The sequence below is a fragment of the Macadamia integrifolia genome, unplaced genomic scaffold, assembly GCF_013358625.1.
Source record: "Macadamia integrifolia cultivar HAES 741 unplaced genomic scaffold, SCU_Mint_v3 scaffold188, whole genome shotgun sequence".
Taxonomy (NCBI): domain Eukaryota; kingdom Viridiplantae; phylum Streptophyta; class Magnoliopsida; order Proteales; family Proteaceae; genus Macadamia; species Macadamia integrifolia.
In genome coordinates, this window is record NW_024868400.1 from 509,859 (window position 1) to 529,537 (window position 19,679).

Below are 19,679 nucleotides of genomic sequence, written 5' to 3' on the forward strand. Positions count from 1 at the left end.
GAACAAAACATGCTAATGGTTCCATTTATTTAGTTTAAATTCGTCTCTCGGGGATAATATATAGCATTTTCAAATTGTGAGGGATTTTGAACCTCTCTCTCTCTCTCTCTCTCTCTCTCTCTCTCTCTCTCTCTCTCTCTCTCTGAGTACTTGCCTAAGTGAAGCTACAAATTGATGTATTAAAATCAATTTGCTTTTCTTCGTGTGTATTAGGCGGTGCGCATTCCTCACTGAATTTGTCTAAAGAGGAATGGAACAATACTATCAGGACTAACTTAACAGGATCCTTAACAATCTAAGGAAGAAGTCTAAGCATGTGTTCTAAGTTCAAATTCTTATTTTTGGTGGATCATCAAACAACAGTCGAAGAAAAAATTTTACTTTCTTTTTTCCCACTCCAAAGTGCATAAACCCTAGATTAACTTGACAAGAAGAACCCTAAATTAGAAAGGAAGAAGAAGAAGCCGAACCCTACATACCTTGGGATAGAGGTTCGGACGCTGGAGGGGGGAGAGCTTTGCACGCCGGAAGGGGGGAGAATCGCACGCCAGAGGGAATAGAATCGGACGCCGGAGGGAAGAGAATTGAGTTGCAAGAGGTGTCGTCGTCTTCTTCTTCTTGTCCGGCCGAGTGAGTGAGAGGAGTGAGATGAGAGATGAGAGATTGGAGATGGGATAGGGGTTTAGGAGATGGAAATAAAGGAGAGGGCAATATTGTCCTCTCACAATAGGTGGGGGTATTTTGGGTATATTAGAAAAAAACTAACCGGTTTTCATTCATTTCTCACGGTCGGCTAACGGTAGGGACCGATTTGAAATTTTTTGAATTTTTAGGGGGTGGCATTGACGTTTCGAAAAGTCCAGGGGGTGGCGTTGAATAACGACCGAAGTTCAGGGGGTGGCAATGCAATTTTCTCTTTTAGAAAACATATTCATTTGTTCTCCCTCTCTCATGTGAATCGATAGCCCCTTACCTTATTCCGTGTATCAAAACAGAAAATCTCATGAATGAGTTATTCCAAATAACATATAGCTTAGATTCTTCATCACATTATAAATCAAGGGTTATAAGGAACAATGCTATAAATCGGTTGCTTTCAAACCATATTTACATTAGTTGTGGTGTAATCCTAGGTGTTTTGGTTCTATATTTTCTATAGGATGTATGAATTGTGCTTGGGACACGAAAGATTACCCTTGGCAAGGAGCAATCTAACATACTTCTCATTTGGTGATCAAGTGTTACAATGATGCATACCCAAAGGGCATACCCAGTGCACGAGGCTCTTGCATATGCGAGGTCGGGGAGGGGACAAGAACTGCGCAATCTTACCCAAGAATGTACTCGAAGGTACAAGACAAAGGGGTGTGGTTTTTATATAGGCAACTTGTGAGTTTATACTCTAGGCCTATAGTTATATCATGTGGTTATAATGTGGTCTATCCTTGCTTGCATATGGTTTATGCAAGTTAGATAAAAATTAATACAAATGTGTGGCAAAACTAGAAAGGATAAAATATCATATTAGAGATGAGTTAGGAGTTATCCGGATCAATGTCATGCTCCACGAAAGTCATTTGAGTTGGTTTGCCATGTTTAAAGAAGGTCTGAGGACGCCCTAGTAAGGAGCGATCAGATTCAGATTGAAGGAGCTAAAAGACCTAGGGACAAGCCTAAAATGACCATAGGTGAAGTGGTGAGGAATGGCATATATAGTCTCTGTCTTGTCCCAAGATGACCTTGGATAGAGCCTATTGGAGGGCGATGATCTGTGTAGCCAACCCCATTGAGTTGAGATTCTCCTGACTTGTTGGACTCGGCCTCTTTCCACTTACTCTCAGCTCTCATCTTTACATCTCTTCCTCCCCCACCTCCCTTTTTTTTTCTCTCTTATCCATGCAGCCGACCCCATTAAGATGGGATAAGGTTGAGTTTGTTGTTGTTGTTGCAGAAAAAAAATCAATGCATATCCAAGTTTTTCACTCATATTCACACAAAATATTAACATCCATATAAAAACATTGATCATCTTAATAGAATTTTGATCGTCCCCAATGGAGTTGTCATTATAAAATTACTGGATTGCTGTTTCCTGTCTTGCAACATTTCCCCAAAGGGGAGGGAGAACTTAATGTTTTTATCGGATTAAGTCCACACCTAGATTAAGGTCTGTGGCCTATTAATATGATTCCAATAGGAATTGGTTAAACCATAGATTGGCTATGCATCAGGAAAGCGTTCGGGAAAGGTGTGAGACACCCAAATCTGCCTGACTTAATTGTCAACCTTCTTAGATGATCTAGAAATACATGTTTAGTAGATTGCGATAAATAGATCAAAGAAGGGAAAGAACATTACCCTCTAGTAGGGGTGTCAATTCCTAAACCGAACCGGTAAAACCGGCCGGACCGAACCGATAACAATCCGGACCGAACCGAACCGAAGCCTTATTGGTTCGGTTCGGTTTCGAGTATTGTAACCCCAAAACCAAACCGAACAGCACCGAAAACCGGATGAACCCGAAACCAAACCGATACCGGCTCAAAACCCGGACCGAAACCGAAACCAAACCGGTAAGAAACCGAAACACTCCAAAATTCATTAAAAAAATCAAAATTTGAATAGTTTTGTATACATTTGTATGGAAAATCGAATCCAAACTAGACCAAAAACCAAAACCAACCCGGTTACAAATCGATTTAAGAAACCGAAGTTCAACAATTCATCATTTGGTTGTTTCCTAATGGCTCCATACCGGTTTAAAAAACCGATCCAAACCGAAATGAACCTAATAAATCCAAACCGGTACCAACCCGAACCCAAACCGCACCGAAGCCGACACCGGACCGAAATCGATAAATCCTTAATGGGTCGGTTTCGGTCACTTCCAAACTCACACCGAAACCGGTGGAACCGGACCGAAACCGCACCAACCCGGACCGTTGACACCCCTACCCTCTAGCATGGGCTCCAAACTATACGTTAGAAGCTTTCATGCAATAAACCTAATTTATGCATTAAAATTCACTGAAAACTGTTGGAGTTTGAGTGAGACATAACCATATGATATCAATAGAAAAAATTGAAAATATTTTACAACTTAAATTGAGTGTGAATTCATCCTTCGCACAACTTCCTTGCTCTAAGCCATGTGGCGAGGTGTCTAAGGTAAGGGTGTCAATTTGTGACTAAAATTGAATACCAAATCCGGAATGAATTAATTGAACCGAATTGATTCAGTTCAAATTCAGTTTGAGTATATGAGTATTCACCTTGGTTCAGCTCAATTATGGTTCAGGTATAAGAATTGCCGGTTCAAACAATCGAATCGAATTGACATTGGTTTGAATATATGAGTATTCATCTTTGTGTGTGTGTGTGTGTGTGTGTGTGTTTCTTTTTTTGGGGTGGTTTTTTTTTTTTTTTTTTTTGCAATTTATTACACATATTCACATGGTAAGATACATTTGGAGTTAACAATGGCCATAATGTCCATAACTTGAGCCCATTATGGCCTTTGGTTCATTACAATCATTGTTCAAGAATGAAACCATTTACGTAACCAGATTAAAACCAAGTTACAAAACCGATTAAAATCATATTACAGAATTGAATTGGAACCGGGATCAAGCCAAACCGAATTAAATCAGCTTGAATATCCAAATATAGAATTGAGTTGATTCTCAATTCGATTTCGGTCTACCTCATCATCCCTCTTAACCGAATAAAAAAACTAAAGCGGAGCCAATTTACACCTTTAGAACATTGCCATGACAATTTGTAAGCAATTGGAATGAAGTCAGGCCTCCAAGGGTCCACACCTCGTAATCCTACAAGTAATATGAAATCCCAGTAGTACAATCCAATGAACTCGGGTTGACACAATTAGGGATTTGTCAAAGTTGACTAACCATCAATCAGCCATCAATCAACGTCCATGGGTCTCTATAGGATGTCAACCAGTTTTTATTATATGTTGGCTCCAATCTGAGAAAAACCTATATTTGATTTTTAGCAGATTTGAACTTAGGCCAGGTCCAAATCAGGTTATGCCATCAAATTTATGATGAAAATCATCAGTTTAATAATAAGATAAATTAAGGATCTGGCTCTTCTCCAACAATTGCACTCTTCAATGATCATCCAAAGGTTGAGAGGGCTTGATCACAAACCCCAACATCTGGGAATCCTTGTCCAAGCACTCCTAGCCTTTAGATGGATCGTTGGAGAGAATCTTTTTCCGATAAATTATGAAACATTGACTTACCAAATCATCTCAGATCTGGAAAATCCTACCAAATTAATTTTCAATTGTTGATATGAAATATTCAGAAAATGTTTCTACATGAAGTCTAACATACGGGAGAACCTAAAGCTACTCAACAAAAACTAAACTACGTCAATGGTAATTTATTTTTCATCACCATACATTGCCATCTGGGGTGACAAAAATGAGGTGTCTACAATGGAGAAGAAGCTCCTCTTCCTCCATATCCAAAGAGTTGCTACAAAGATCGGTTGCATCATCTATATTGCCATATTGGAGAAGTGTTGTATTTCATAGGAAGTGCTACACTTGTAGTACGTTAAATAACCCTTGTCCCCTCCATTTGATGGATTGAATACCCTGACCATCTATGAGTTTTGAGAAAAACTCTCTCTTATTTCATAGGAAGTGCTACACTTGTGGTACATTAAATAACCCTTGTCCCCTCCATATGTTGGATTGAATACCCTAACCCTCTATGAGTTTTGAGAAAAAAAAAACACACTCTCTCTCTCTCTCCTCTAATTCTTCAATTAGGAACCCTAGACATATGGAGAAGAAACTCTTTTCCTCCTTGCATAAATAGTTTATGCAATGATGATCGACTGCATTATCTGTATTGTTGGATTGGAGAAGAGCTATATTTCCTAAGAGGTTCTACACTTGTGGTACATCAAGTAAATTTAGTCCCCTCCAAATTATGGATTGAATACCCTAACTCTCCATGAGGTTTGACCTTAGATTTATTTTAAAAATAAAATATTAAAGGGCATAATTAAACTAATAAAGTAGTTTTTCCTCTCGCATGTCAGTTAGGGTTTATGTCTTGAAACAAAGATTTCTTAGTTGGAACAAGTATGACTTAAAAAAATATATATATCTGATTGAAGAAAAATGATCCATTTAGCCAACACATTTAGTTGGAATAAGGCTGAGTTTAGTTGATTGGTCAACTCAAGCCCATGAGTTTATTATTATTATCTATGAAAGCAGGTCTTGAAGACCAGAAATGAAAGTCCAGTGGTCCCCAACTGGATATTGCTCCGATGGCTCAACAAGGGGGAACCGAAGACCAGTCGGGTTTCAAAATGGAAGAGAAGTCATGGAAGGACCTGAATTGGCCACACGCTGAATGGATGGACAAGAGAATAAGGCGAAGACTATGAGTCTTCGATATTCATTTATAATTCGAATTCTATAGCTAAGAACCTAATTAGGTTGATGGTTGAGATTTTTAGAGTTCTAGATAAGGTTTTGTTTCCCCCTAAATATGTGTCGCAAAACTACTTGAAGAGAGCTTGATATTGATTTTGTTGTTATGTTGTCCTTTCTGAAACCGAGTTTCAACTAATTGTTCCTGGAAGAGTACATTACAACCTTCTGCCACTCTTGGAGGAGTGCAAGACCTCATCGTATGAAATATTTAGAGAACTAAAATCACTACTATCAATGTTGTTTTTAACTGTTAAGTGTTCTTATTTTTTTACACATTCCATTTGTTTTTCCTTAAACCCTAGAACTTCAGGACCCCAAGCTCCTACAAACAGCCAAACAATACCATTATATTATTGCGATTAGGAGACATATAATATCAACCCTAAATGCGAAGGCATAATATTATGGACCACTGCCCTTTCACCAAAATACAATGTGTAAGACCCGACTTCTAAATCTAGAGCTTTGTTGGAGTTGGGGGAAATGATATATATGTTACATTAGTTTTATTCAAATGATTCGTGAATGATATGTATGTGTTTGCTAGAATATATAATACGTGTAATACATTAGTGTATCCTAATAGTTTTTTTTTTATTTATTTAAAATATCAATGGTTTGAATCTTACGTTTTTTTTATAGAAAATCTTGGTGTTTGGTTTCCATTTTTTTCTACTTTTATATTCTGGACCTGTTTATGAAACAAGTTCCCCTCGAGTGCATTTTCCTTGCTAGACCACTGAGTATACCGTAATGGTGAAGATTTTTTAATAAATGTTAAGGATCCTATCACATCTTAAAATGTATATTGGGTGTTTTTAGAAGAAAAATTACGAGAATGGTATGTCTCCATTCGTACAAAATATATACCATACCAACCATTGGAATCAATTGGTTCTCTGTATCTAATTTCTCCCTAATTTGTTTAATTTTTTTTTTCAAAGATTTGATCCTTTTTCTGATAGAATTTTATGGAAATATCATGCTCCATTGTGTTTACCTTGTTGTGTCATTTTTTTTTTTTTTTTTTTCTAAATAGGAACCCCTTGTACCTACCCGGTTTTACAGTTTAGGTCCATTGGCACACCTAACTCGTGTAACAGATCAGTTACAGGGAGACTTGAGCTGGAGACACTTATTTCCTTGCTGTTAAACATAGGGTTTGCACTCAACCCAATATATGGAGTTGTCAGTCTCAAACTAGATTCATAGAGGAAATTCAATCTTCTTCAACTCGGGATTATTAGTTTTCTCATCTAGAGCTTTCTCATGTCTTTCTCTATATGCTGATTAAGTCTGGAATGTTTGAGCTTTATGTAGATCCAAGTTCTATGAGGTAAATATTGAATATTGACCTAGAGTTTTCGCATTTTGATTTTCTTACTAAGTTTCAGTTTGTTTTGGCTAAATTAAGAATGATAAACAGAGTCGTACAAATTAAACCATCAGATGTAAGTCATAGGGCTATATCCATTTCAAATCGTATGCACTGACGAAGGTCAAGGGGAAACAATGGTCATCAAGGACAATTCATTCATGTCATCACATGCCCCTAAATGCATCGAAGAAATTTTAGAAATGGTGGTACCTACTAAGAAGGGTGAAGGATTTTTTTTATACCTAGTAGCCAATAACCCTAATTATAGAATTACTACTTGGGTTTTGCATCCTACAGGCTAAGCGATGCGATTCACTACATCAAATGGTGAACACCAGGGATACACAATGCTGATTGATCTTTATTTGCTTGACTTTCTTCACAAGGTATGCCTAGTCCATGTTAATTTAGGATAAGTTGATTCGATTGGGTCTTTCACACAGTGCATGATTATATTTTCATTTTTTATTTTTTAATTTTTATGGTCCTTTTATTCTCTACTATTGGTTAGGATAACATAAATAATAATTACTAGTAGAGTAGTGATGATAATGTGAATTATTTTTTTATTTTAATTGTTAGAAAAGAAAATTTGATCTTTTTAACTCTATATCTCTGGGATAGGATTTCTCACCATAGAGTCCAAGGGACCAAAGAATGATCCCATGGCTGGGTTGATCCATAACTTTGGAACCCAAGGCGACCCTTTCAACTTTAATTAACAAAAAAAAAAAAAAAGAAGGAAGGAGAAATAAAACCTTGGGGAAGGGTGTGTGGACATCACACCTATCGCTTGAACCGATAAGAAATAGATCACATCACTAAAAATTTAACTAAAAAACTTACTGAGAGTTCATCATCAAATAAGAAATAGTTATATTAATAGAATTGGAAAACTAAAAGCCCCAACTGGTATTCTAAGATAAATCCAACACAACAAGTCTACAATGATGTGCAAAGATACTTCTAATTTGCAGCACCTTCCAACAGTAAATCTACCACTTTATGATTTTAGGGATCAAATTGGGTTAATTAAGATCATTGAATGCTTTGTTCCATTTGCAGTTATATTTCTTTCTTAGCAATTAAACTGTCTAGCTATGTCTTTCTACTAACTCTTAATTAATGTTTGTGTGATGTATAGATCAACTGTTCCCAATGTCTTCAGATTTGGAGGGTTTGGAAGGACACGGGAGCAGAAGATCTAGAGCTTCAGCTTGGGTCAAGAGAGTGAGTGTGGTTTCTCTTTATATACTCACAACTGTGCCATGTTGGTGTCTTATTGCTTTCTTTTTGCCTGTTAAGCTTTACAATAGTTCCAATATAAATCATTTACTATACTTCTACTGAGCAATATGATTAAATTCAACTAGCAATTAAACCCTAGTTCAACTATTTAAAAAAAATTGAGAATTTTATTTTTTTTGCCCCAGAAGATTTTATTGTGGCCAGAAAAATTGGTTCTATTTGTATATTATGGCAATTAAAATTTCTAAACGTATTATAAGGAAATTATATTACTATCTCCAACAAATTTTCTCAATTTTCTGAAAAAGTTCTTGGTAAGAAATTCAATTTACTTGAAAAGGGTCTAGTGTCCTCAATTGGATTAATTTAAATATTTTATCCTTTCAGTTATCTTTTCTATAGGTAATTGGATTTAGTTTGTTGTGAACCTTGTAGATCTTGATCAAAGAAGTAGCAGTAACCAAAGAGATGCGGTAACCATTGAAGCCCAAAGAACTAACATAATGTTGGAACCTCAGCAGAGTAGGAGAGACTTGGAGGTATACATAATTCTGTTTGGTTTAGCTTTCTTTATGTTCTTAGAATATTTTTACATGATAGTGAATTTTCAGGTATTTAGTAGGTGAGCCTATGGCACGAGGGTAAAATTGCAGTATTGCAATATATTAGTCATAGATCCGAAACTTAGAAACACTCTCCAATGAAATAGGGTGTAAAGCTGCAGTAGCGGATGCAGTCTTGTGCACTGGATTGCTCTACTCTTTTATTAACGATTAATCAAATTATCATTAAGTCAATACTGAAATTATTGAAACTGTAACTTTGCAGTAGAGGCTGGGAGGTGCGTCAAGCAGTAGGTAGGTTCCCCCTGAAACTGAAGAGGTTAAGCTGAAGTGCATGATCAGATTGGATTACATGAAGGAGGAGACATCAACCTTATGTGGACATCTATTTTGCTGGGAATGCATCATGAGAGCCATATGGAGGGATGGAAGATGCGCTTCTTGCCTCATGCCACTCTCTAGAGCTACCGTACACCGTGTCTTCTTTCCCAGACGAGCTTGATCATTAAATATGAGAATGATAGAGACCTAAACACATTCGTCCCACCAGACCCACAGTAGCGGGAGCCACGTGCACTGGATTGTAAAGAGAGTTTTCTTACCTTTGATTAAATACATTTTAATTATTTGTTAATTAAGCTTATTTTTGTGAACGATATGTTGATAGAAAATTTAAAGTTTTGAATTAAAATTTTTTTCGTACCAATTAATTATTATTTTCAATTTCTTGTGCACTCCCCTTGTTCAACCAAATTAATGAGATCATTTTGATTAAATTTTACTGTCAAGATAGGGAGATAACAAAAGCACATCTAATCATAACTATTTGGTTCAACCAAAAGCACCCTTTTTTTCTCTTCTCAGCCGTTCTTGGCATGACATAGTTAACAAATTGACAAATGTTCCACAAGCGATTACCTCAAAACAGTATCCAATCTCTTAATCGATATTAAACCCGAAACTCCTAACAGATGGCCAGTAATCCAAGGAAAGGAAAGAATTGGTTCCATTTTCGTATGATCTCCTCTTATAGATAGGACTAAAAAAATCGAGCAGAGTTCTTTTTGTAAAAGGAAAAATCCAATCTAATAGTGATTGATAATTTCCTAAGTTCAATGCGCATCCTGGCTTATTCATTATTGATTAAGTCAATATTTATTTGGAGGTTATTTGGAAAATTTTCTTATTTTGAAAAGCCCAATATTGAGCTGGAGTAACGAGGAACATCTGGATATAGGTCCTCTCCAGCCGTTGGGGCCTACAGCACATACGATGGTTGGGAGGATCTGGGGTTTGCACCCATTTGTTGAGGTTTGACCTTAGATTTATTTTAAATATAAAATATGAAAAGAGTTTAATATTAAAAGGTGCACTTGCCTCTCACAAACCCTATAGTAGCAAGGGCCTTGTGCACTAAGTTGCTCTTTATTAAAAGGGTATAATCAAACCAATTAAGTGGTATTAGAGACTCCATCATATCAATTAGGATTTGTGTCTTCAAATTAGGATTCTTAATTGAACAAATATGACTTAAAAAAAATTTGATTGAAGAAAAATGATCTATCCAGCCAACCATATTTAGTTGGAATAAGGCTGAGTTGATTTGAGTGGTCAACTCAAACCCATGAATTCTTCAGGATAGAGATAAGACCAACTATGACATATGGGGTGGATTTTTTTTTTGGTAACTATGGGTATCTAGAGCTTCATCCTGACTAGTCCCGCGAGCCCATACTGACCCACAACTGTATAGACCAGGTCATACTGGGGTTGAATGAGAACCATTCAACTTTCACTAAAAATAGTGAAGAACACTAAACACCCCGTGTAAGTTGCCCAAGGTGTGACTAATGGGAGTTAAACTTAGGACGTATGAGTTTACAGCTCGTAACAAGTTCGTAGTGGGGTAGAATGTTGGGTAGAAAGTAGAGTAATGTAGACAAACTGTGTGTAGAAGAGATGAGAATGTTGAGGGGGCTATGCGGTAAGGTAGGAGAGAGAGTAAGGAATGATTGTATCAGAATCAATTTGGGGGTCGCACCAATCCAGGACAAGCTCTATGAGAGCCGTGTAAGGGGATATGGTCATATGCAATACTTTCATGAATGCACCACTAAGGAAGAGTGACCAAATTGAAATAGAATGAGTTAAAAGAGGAAAGAACAAACCTGAAATGACTATAGGATAAGAGCCTAAGATGTAAGAAAAGATATGCTAAAGCTATGACTTAACCCAAGTATGACTACAAATAGAGTTGTTTATAGTACAAAGACTCGTGTAGCTGACCCCTTTTAGGTGGATGTTCTTGAGATGTTTCCTGATTTCTATGCTCTACCTCTTTTTACTTATTTTACTTCTTCACATTTCTTTTATTCTCTTCATTGCCTTTTATTCTCTAACTATTTATGCTTCTATCGGATCCATGTAGCCGATCCCATCTAGTGGGATAAGGTTATGGCTATTGTTTATAATTTTAATTTAGGCTACAACAGTAACCTAATTAGGTTGATGGTTGAGATTTTTTAGAGTTCTATATAAGGTTTTCTTTTTTCCTAAATATGTAACTGCAAAACTGTTTGAAGAGAGATTGATATTGATTTTGTAGTTTCTTCCTTCTAGAAAGTTTCAACCCTTTATGCCTTTAAGAGTTTGAAGAAAATCCTAGAAGACTTTGTAAGAATTCTTTCAAAAGCACATTACCACCTTCAGCCACTCTTAGAGGAGCGCAAAACCTCATCATATGAAATATTTTAGAAAACTAAATCACCACTATCAATGTTGTTTTTAATTCCTATTTTTTTTTTTTTTTTCTACAAATTCTACATTTTTTTTTCTGGGGCCTAGAACTTTAGGATCCCAAGCACCCTCAAACAAATAAAAGGAAACATTATATTTTGGGATTAGAAGACATACAATATCAACCCTAAATATGAGGACATGAGAGCATAGACCACTGCTCTTTCACCAAAATACAATGTGCAAGACCCAACTTGTGACACCCAATAATACGGCAAGTACTAAACCCGCCTGGGAGATTGGTGAGGTGTCTCCACCAAGAATACGGCAAGTATCAGGGGATTTTGGGAGATTGGTGAGGGTGTGCAAATTTTAGTCCCACATCGCTTGGGGAGAGATTACTGGGCTAGTTAATAACCTCTAGCATCCTTAACATGGCACAACACGTTTTAAATTCTTGAGGCTCATGGACCAAAGAGGATAATATTGTGCAAGGTTAATGGGGCTAGGGTATTACAAATGGTATCAGAGCAGACCTCGACAGCATGTGGGGCCACAACAAGGACCTTGTACCAAAGGGGGAAAATTGTGATATCCAAGAATACGACAAATACCAGACCTGCCTAGGAGATCGGTGAGGTGTCTCCATCAAGAATACGACAAATACCAAGGGTTTTTGAGAGATTGATGAGGGTATATAAACTCAGTCCTACATTGCCTAGGGAGAGATCACTAGGTTAGTTAAATACCTCTAGCCTTAACATGACACAACGTGTTTTAAAGCCTTAAGGCCAAAGAGGACAATAGTGTACAAAGTTGATGGGCCTAGGGCGTTACACAACTTCTAAATCTAAAGCTTTGCTAAAGTGGGGAGGAATGTTATATACATTACATTAGTGTTATTCAAAAGATTCATAAATGAGGCGTATATTTTTGCTAGAATATAGATGCGTGCAATACATTAGTGTGTCCTAAAAGGTATATTTTTTTATTTATTTGAAATCTCAATTGTTTTGATTTTTACGTTATTGAACATGTCTTAATGGTTAAGATTTTTTTAATAAATATTAAGGACCTATCACGTCTTAAAAGGTGTGGGCTGATTTTAGGAGAAAAATGCTGATGTCTCCATTAATAAAAAACATGTGCCATACGACCATTGAAAACATTTGGTTCTCTATATCTAATTTCTCCTCAATTTGTTTATTTTTTCAAAGATTTGATTCCCTTTTCGAAATAATTTTATGGAAATGTCACCCTTAATTGTGCTTTTCTTTGTTGTGTCATTTTTTCTTTTTCTAAGAAGAACCCCTTGAACATATCTAGTTTTACGGTTCATGTCCAAGGGCAAACCTGGTTACAAGTAACCACACCTAACCCATGTAATAAATTATTCACGGGGAGACTTGAGCTGGAGACACTTATTTCCATGTTGAGTCAGTTTTTTTTCCAAAGAAGAATCCCTTGAACATATCTGGTATTACGGTTCAAGTCCAAGGGCAAACCTAGTTACACATAGCCACACCTAACCCGTGTAACAGATCATTCACAGGTAGACTTGAGCTGGAGACAACTACACCTAACCCATGTAACGGATCATTTACGGGGATACATGAGCTGGAGACACTTATTTCCTTACTGCGTCATTTTTTTCTTTTTTCTAAAGAAGAACCCCTTGAACATATCCAGTTTTACGGTTCAGGTCCAAGGTAAACCTGGTTACATGTAGTCACACCTAACCCGTGTAACAGATCATTCACGGGGAGACTTGAGCTGGAGACATTTATTTTCTTGCTGCGTCATTTTTTCTTTTTCTAAAGAAGAACCCCTTGAACATATTCGGTTTTACGGTTCAGGTTTAAGGGCAAACCTGGTTACACATAGCCACAACTAACTGTGTAATAACTCATTTACAGGGAGACTTGAGCTGGAGAAACATATTTCCTTGTTGTGTCATTATACATGCTATAACGGCTGATATTTTGTCATAAATGAAGAGAGTGTCTGCACTCAATATAAGGAGTTGTTGGTCTCAAACTAGATTCATGGAGGAAATTCAACCTTCTTCAACTCCAAATTATTAGTTTTCTCATCTAGAGCTTTCTCATATGTTTCTCTATATGCTGACTAAGTCTGAAATATTTGAGCTCTATGTGGATCCGAATTCCATGAGGTAAATATTCTTGAATTCAGTACATATACATAGATATCCATTCATCTAGAGTTTTTGCATTTGATTTCCTCATTGAGTTTCAATTTGTTTTGGCTAAATCAGGAACAGTAGATGGAGTCGTACAAGGTAGACCATCAGTTCTAAGCCCTAGAGCTATATCATTTCACATCATATGCACTGATGAAGATCAAGGGGAAGCATTAATAGTCATCAAGGAGAACTCATATATGTCGTCACATGCCCCTAAATGCATCAAAGAAATTTTAGAAATGGTAATACGACCTACAATAAGGAAAATGCAAAACAAATTCTTGTGCCCAGTAGCCAATAACCCTAATTATAGAATTACTACTTGCGTTTTGCATTCTACAGACTATTGGGGAATATCAATTTTGGACACAGGACAAGCGATGCAATTCACCACATCAAATGGTGAACATCAGGGATACATTATGCTCTTTAAATTTTATTTGGTCGACTTGCTTCACAAGGTATGCTGAATCCATTGTTAAATTAGAATAAGTTGATTTAATTGGGTCTTTGACACAATGCATGATTATAAGTCATCATTATAGATCACTAATTAAAAAAAAACAAAAAATTTGTTTGAAAATCCGCTGACTAGAGCACCTCACCGCTAGACTTTTTTTCTGTTCAACTAATAGCTATGAATTTCACTAAACTGGTGCTTTCAAGAAAAGAGTTATATACTCAACCTTCAATACATTTGGCCATTCACAAACAATAGCTGCTCCACATCATTGACAAGAAAATGTTAAAACAAATTCAACAATTTTCTTATGAAAGAAAAGATTTTTACAAAGTTCAAGATTCTAGTGAGACAAGTGGAACAAAAAATATTTCAAGATTTCTTTTAAAAAAATTCATAACAATTTTGAGCATTCGAAAATTTTCAGAATTTATAATTTAATCAAATTATTTTATCTTATTCTTCATGAATTATTTTTTGAATTTATGGATCATGAGTAGTGAAAAACTTCCCATTGTTCATGTTTTATTTCCCAACAACGAATATCTTTTACCGTCTAAAGAGATTGAAACTGAAAATTTGCTTAAATGATTTGCAAATGGTCTCAATGGCAGTTTGGTTGATTAGAAGCACACCGAACCTGGGAAGCAAGCGGCTAGTGAGGTCCATCAAGCAGTAGGCAAGTTCCTCCTGTGGTTGATCAAGAGAATAAGCTCAAGTGCATGACCTGCTTGGAATCCTTGGAGGAGGAGACAACATCCTTAATTGCTGCATGGACGATGCCCTTCTTGACTCATGCCACTGTTCAGAGCCACTGTACACCATGTCTTCTTGTCTAGACGAGCTTAACTCAAGGGGTAGCGCAGTTGGTGAGCAACGAACTTGGTACGAGTTGTAAACTCAGATGTCCTAAGTTTGACTCTCACTAAGCACATCTTGGGCCACTCACATGGGGTTGTTTAGTGTTCTTCACTGCTTTTAGTGAAAATTGAATGATTCTCATTCAACCCTGGTATGATCCGGTCCATGGGGTTACGGAGTCAATATGAGCCTCCGGGACTAGTCAGGCCGAAGGCCTGAATACCCGTCGTTAACCAAAAAAAAAAAAAAAAAAAAAAAAAAGGAAAAAGAAAAAACCTTGACGAGCTTGATCATTGAATATGAGATTGGTAGATACCCGAATAGATCTCAATCATGTATTTTGTAATGTAAGAGAGAGGGAGAGAGAGTTTTCTTACCTTTGATTATTATTTTTGTAAAGGATACATTGATAGAAAATTTAAAGTTTCCAGATTATAAAATTTCTCGTACCAATGAGCTATTAATTTTCAATTTCTTGTGCACTCCCCTGTGTTCAACCAAATTTAACATTGGCCAATTCCTAATAGGAGGGAGAGAGAGAGATGATATCCCTTTATAATTATACACTTGTTATGCATCATGTGCAGGCTAAAAGAACTCAATCTCATAAATTGACTTATAAGGTGAGGGGACCTAAGACCATATCAATTCACATCAATTCTCTTTGAAAACTTATGTGGAATCAACCCCCCTTATATGGCTAATATGGGGTCGTAACATTTACTTCTACAAATAAAATTGCTGACTCTTCTACACTAATGAAGAACTAATTGAAAAAATAAATCCTTGGTTTTGTTTTTCAATCATAAAGATTGAGACCTTTCTTTCTTTCAAAGGGATCACGTATGTGTAGTCGTGTACGCTTTACATATTCTCAGGTGATGATAAATCCTTGGTTTTGTTTTTCAATCATAAAGATAAATCCTTTTATTTTCATAAATATTTTTTTTAAATGTGGTTTTCCGTGGGGGTGTGGCCCCTGCGCCAGAATATTGGAGGGGGTGGAGATTGGGAGAATCACCGATCTGTTCCCATGAAATGAAAAATAATGTTGTGTATGCTTCTTTGTGCTTTTCCATTGCCCCTCATGCATGCATAAGAACTGCATCCCATAGGATACATTTTTCCATATTTTTTGAGAAGAAGAAAATATTACTTGGTCGGTTGGCTCCAACATCATCATGGGACAAATGAGGGGACATACAAAGGTGTCAACAGGGGGTGAGTATTTTGTATTTCATAGGGACTATGTATGGGCATAGGACCCACACAACCATGTAGCCTTCTTTTCCCCATATTTTCTTATGCGAAAAAGAAGCCGTCTTCCCACTCATCACATTGTTGGTTGATGTTATCATTTCCATTATAGTCGATTAGCTCTTTGTCCGTAAACCTTGTGATCTGTCTGGTTGACTGAAAATAGTTTACCAACACTAGTCGGAATTTATTATTATTATTTATTATTATTGTTATTTATTTATTTATTTTTTTTTTTTGAGAATTGAAAGAGGAGGAAAATATCATATAACACTTTTCCGCGAGGCACACATGCATAAGTAAACCTGTTTTATGCTGGCTGCAGTTTCTTCTAAAACATTAAAACTATGTTTGGTTGGATAGAAAATAAAAGAAAAGAGGGAAGAGAAAAATTTTTACTCAGGTTTGGTGAAGATAGCCACAAGCTAGAAGAGCCCATCAGGTTCTTTATATCTTCATTTGAAAAAAAATAAATCAAATCAGCTTATATACCTAATCCATCGAAAGGCCTAATCCGCCAAAGACATAAAAAATTATATTAAAACTCTGACTCCATTTGAAGAGCCCATGGATCAAGAGTTCTTATGAGCCAAGAAACCTGATAAACCCTAGTCATCTGAAGATCCGATGACTAGAGCACCTCATGGTACAATTATTTTTCCTCTTCAACTAATAGCTATGAATTTCAGTAAACTGTTGCTTTCAGGAAAACAGTTATAAACTCAAACTTCAATAATTTGGCCATGCACATTGACAAGAAAATGTTAAGAAATTCAACAAGTTTCTCATTAAAAGAAAATATGGTGAAAAATCTTACCATTATGTGGGCCTTAATTTTGTGTGACTTCTTATTCAATGTTGCTACCAAGAATCTGTAGAAAGTTGAGTATCGATCCTACATAAGCACAGGAGACTCGTGCAATAGTGTTTCAGAGAATAATGGTGTGAATGAGTTGACTTACCTTGTGCTCTTCTCTTGGTCCCTTTTTATGGGACCGTTCGTTGTAGAATTCTACTAGGAAACATCATTTTCTTTTGAAGGGTCTGGAGCGATTTTGGAGGACTCCATCCGTCACGTTCCTCTCTCTCTACGGGGAATATCCCCTTCTTAGGGATTATCCCTTCTCAGGTGGGAGAGTCCTATTATGACTCTACCACTGAAAAGGGATTCTTGTGGTTGTGCTATCCGTGATCTTAGTGCTTGGGTACGTGGCTAGCTACCACGTGTCTGAATCTCGTTGAGCGACTAATTTGTGCGTATCATTTCACAATGTAGAAAAGAGAGAGAGAGACCCCAAAGGGATAGCAAAATTGGCAAGGAACCTTCGCCTTCGACTCTTCTTATTTTCTTGATGCTACTCATACACGAGTGTCTAGTGCTCTTTATTATTTTTGGTAAAATTTGAGTGATCTCATTCAACCTTGATATGACTCGATCTATACATTATGGATCAATATGGATCCACGAGACTAATCAGGCAAAAAAATTATATACCTGTTGTTAACAAAGAGAAAGGGAAAGAATGTACCAAAAGTCCAAATGTCAATAAAGTCATCGTAATCTTTGTTTTTTAAATAATTTTCTTGAGATTAAAATTTGTCAGCCAAATCTCCTAGCCAACCTATGTGGCATTTCTTTGATTGGCCACATGTAAAGGAATCATACTATTAGTCCAGCATTCATAGGAAATCTCTACATTGGCCAGATATTGAATTTTATTGCCAATTAAACTGTTTGGCTACCATGTATTGACATTCCCATCATATTATTGGCCGTCAAACATTTACAAATAATTGACTTGTCAACCATTTTTATATTGTCATTTTACTTAATGGTAAAACTGGAATTTTTCACATGAGTAGAGGATGAGATAGGATATATGTGGACTCCCTTCCAAGTAACAACTATGCTACCCTCCTAAGCTTCCGTTAGGTCGAGCATCCATAGAACTAGTGAACATAGTTTATTTATTTATTTATTTTTGTTAAGCGACATTGATACTCAATAAGATTAGTCTTAGATGGAAAGAAAAATCAGCATCATTAGTTAAATACTAAAAAAGGCTAATATCCGACTGACCTGGATCTCTTTAGCTTGGTTGGGCGTCTAGCATACATCCAACAGCTGGAAGCATATGGGTGCACATCCCAATACACACGCACCCCAAGGGGCACCAGCTGTGTTGGATAGGATCTATATCTGAATCCTTGATTTTTTTTCCTTGAAATAGAATTAGAATCCCAACAATTAATTCCTCATATAGATAAAATCTAAAAACTGTCACCCTGCTAAGCTTATGTTAGGTAGAGCACCCACAGACATGGTGGTTTTGGGTATCAGTATTGAATTGACTGTATCAGCTGTATCTACCTTATTGTATTAGTATTGGTTGAGACTGATTCCAATATTTGGTCGATTTGGAATTAGGTATAAATATTAGAATAGGGGTAAAATAAAAAAATCCATTATATTTTTATGCAAAATAAGGATAAATTAAAAAATCTAGATCGATACATACCGATCTAAGATTGGTATTTGAATCAGTATCGATATCGACACCCAAGAACTAAATCCTTACCCATAGAACGAAAGAATATAGCTTTTTCTAACATAGAGTGTACCTATGTCAGAATCTTAAAATCAATAAAATCCAGTGGAAAATTAGTTTCCATGAAGAGCTATGATAGTTAGCGTGGGGGTGTCACTATGAGCATAGTGTACTAAGGAAAATTTGTATCATCAGTTGCTAAAAAAAGTTAATGCCTCATATAGACATGATCTGTCACATTAATGGATATCCATACACTACTATTATTTAAGGTGGTGATCCTGCTTGCCATCCCACTCAAAGCAAGCAATAGTAGTCAAGCTTTCTGTGCTTTAGTACTTCCATTGTTTTTTTGTTTTGCTTATATTTATCTGTATTTTGATTTTTCTGCTACCCTGGTAAGAAAAATCTTTTCTTCACCAAAGAGAAAATTATGTTTATCTTTACTCCCTATTCATATGTTTAGGTTATTAATTTATTTTCTTAGACGTCTAAGATAATTTTGATTACTTGAAGAAATTGTAATTTTATGGATGGTAAATTTCTATGCTCTTGTTTACAAAAAAAAAAAAAAGAAGACAAAAAAAGTATGTTTTTGTTGATTGCCTTATTATTTTGGGCAATTGAGCTTTGATATATTTTTCATTTTCAAAATAAATTTCAATTAATCAAGTACCATCTCAGTTTGTAGTTTATTTTATTATTATTTTGTTTTCCATTTTGTTGTGATTCTTGGGGCACGTGGGTGAGCTTGTGGTACAATGGTTAAATTGAACTAACAACAAGTAGGTCAAAAGTTCAAAATCTGGAAACTGCCTGCGAAGAAGGGGATAGTTGCATGCAATTACCCCTCCCAAACCTTGCAGTAGCGGGAGACTCATACATTTCGTTACTCATTTTGTGATTGTAGGGTTAGAAGTGGTTTTGAGAATTTGGGCATCT

General features: G+C 36.3%; 2 long non-coding RNA genes across 3 annotated transcripts; both read left to right on the forward strand.

Moving 5' to 3' along the window:
- The first annotated feature begins 6,657 nt into the window (after window positions 1-6,657).
- Window positions 6,658-9,387, forward strand: LOC122065087. 2 transcript variants are annotated; one of them, XR_006135903.1, is made up of 5 exons: window positions 6,658-6,818; window positions 6,897-7,246; window positions 8,005-8,090; window positions 8,544-8,647; window positions 8,937-9,387. It is a non-coding gene; the product is annotated as an uncharacterized LOC122065087 (long non-coding RNA). The 2 variants fall into 2 exon arrangements; XR_006135902.1 differs by having other exon boundaries at window positions 6,658-7,246.
- Window positions 9,388-13,628: 4,241 nt separating this feature from the next.
- Window positions 13,629-15,387, forward strand: LOC122065089. Its single transcript, XR_006135904.1, has 2 exons — window positions 13,629-14,071; window positions 14,685-15,387. It is a non-coding gene; the product is annotated as an uncharacterized LOC122065089 (long non-coding RNA).
- Window positions 15,388-19,679: the final 4,292 nt, after the last annotated feature.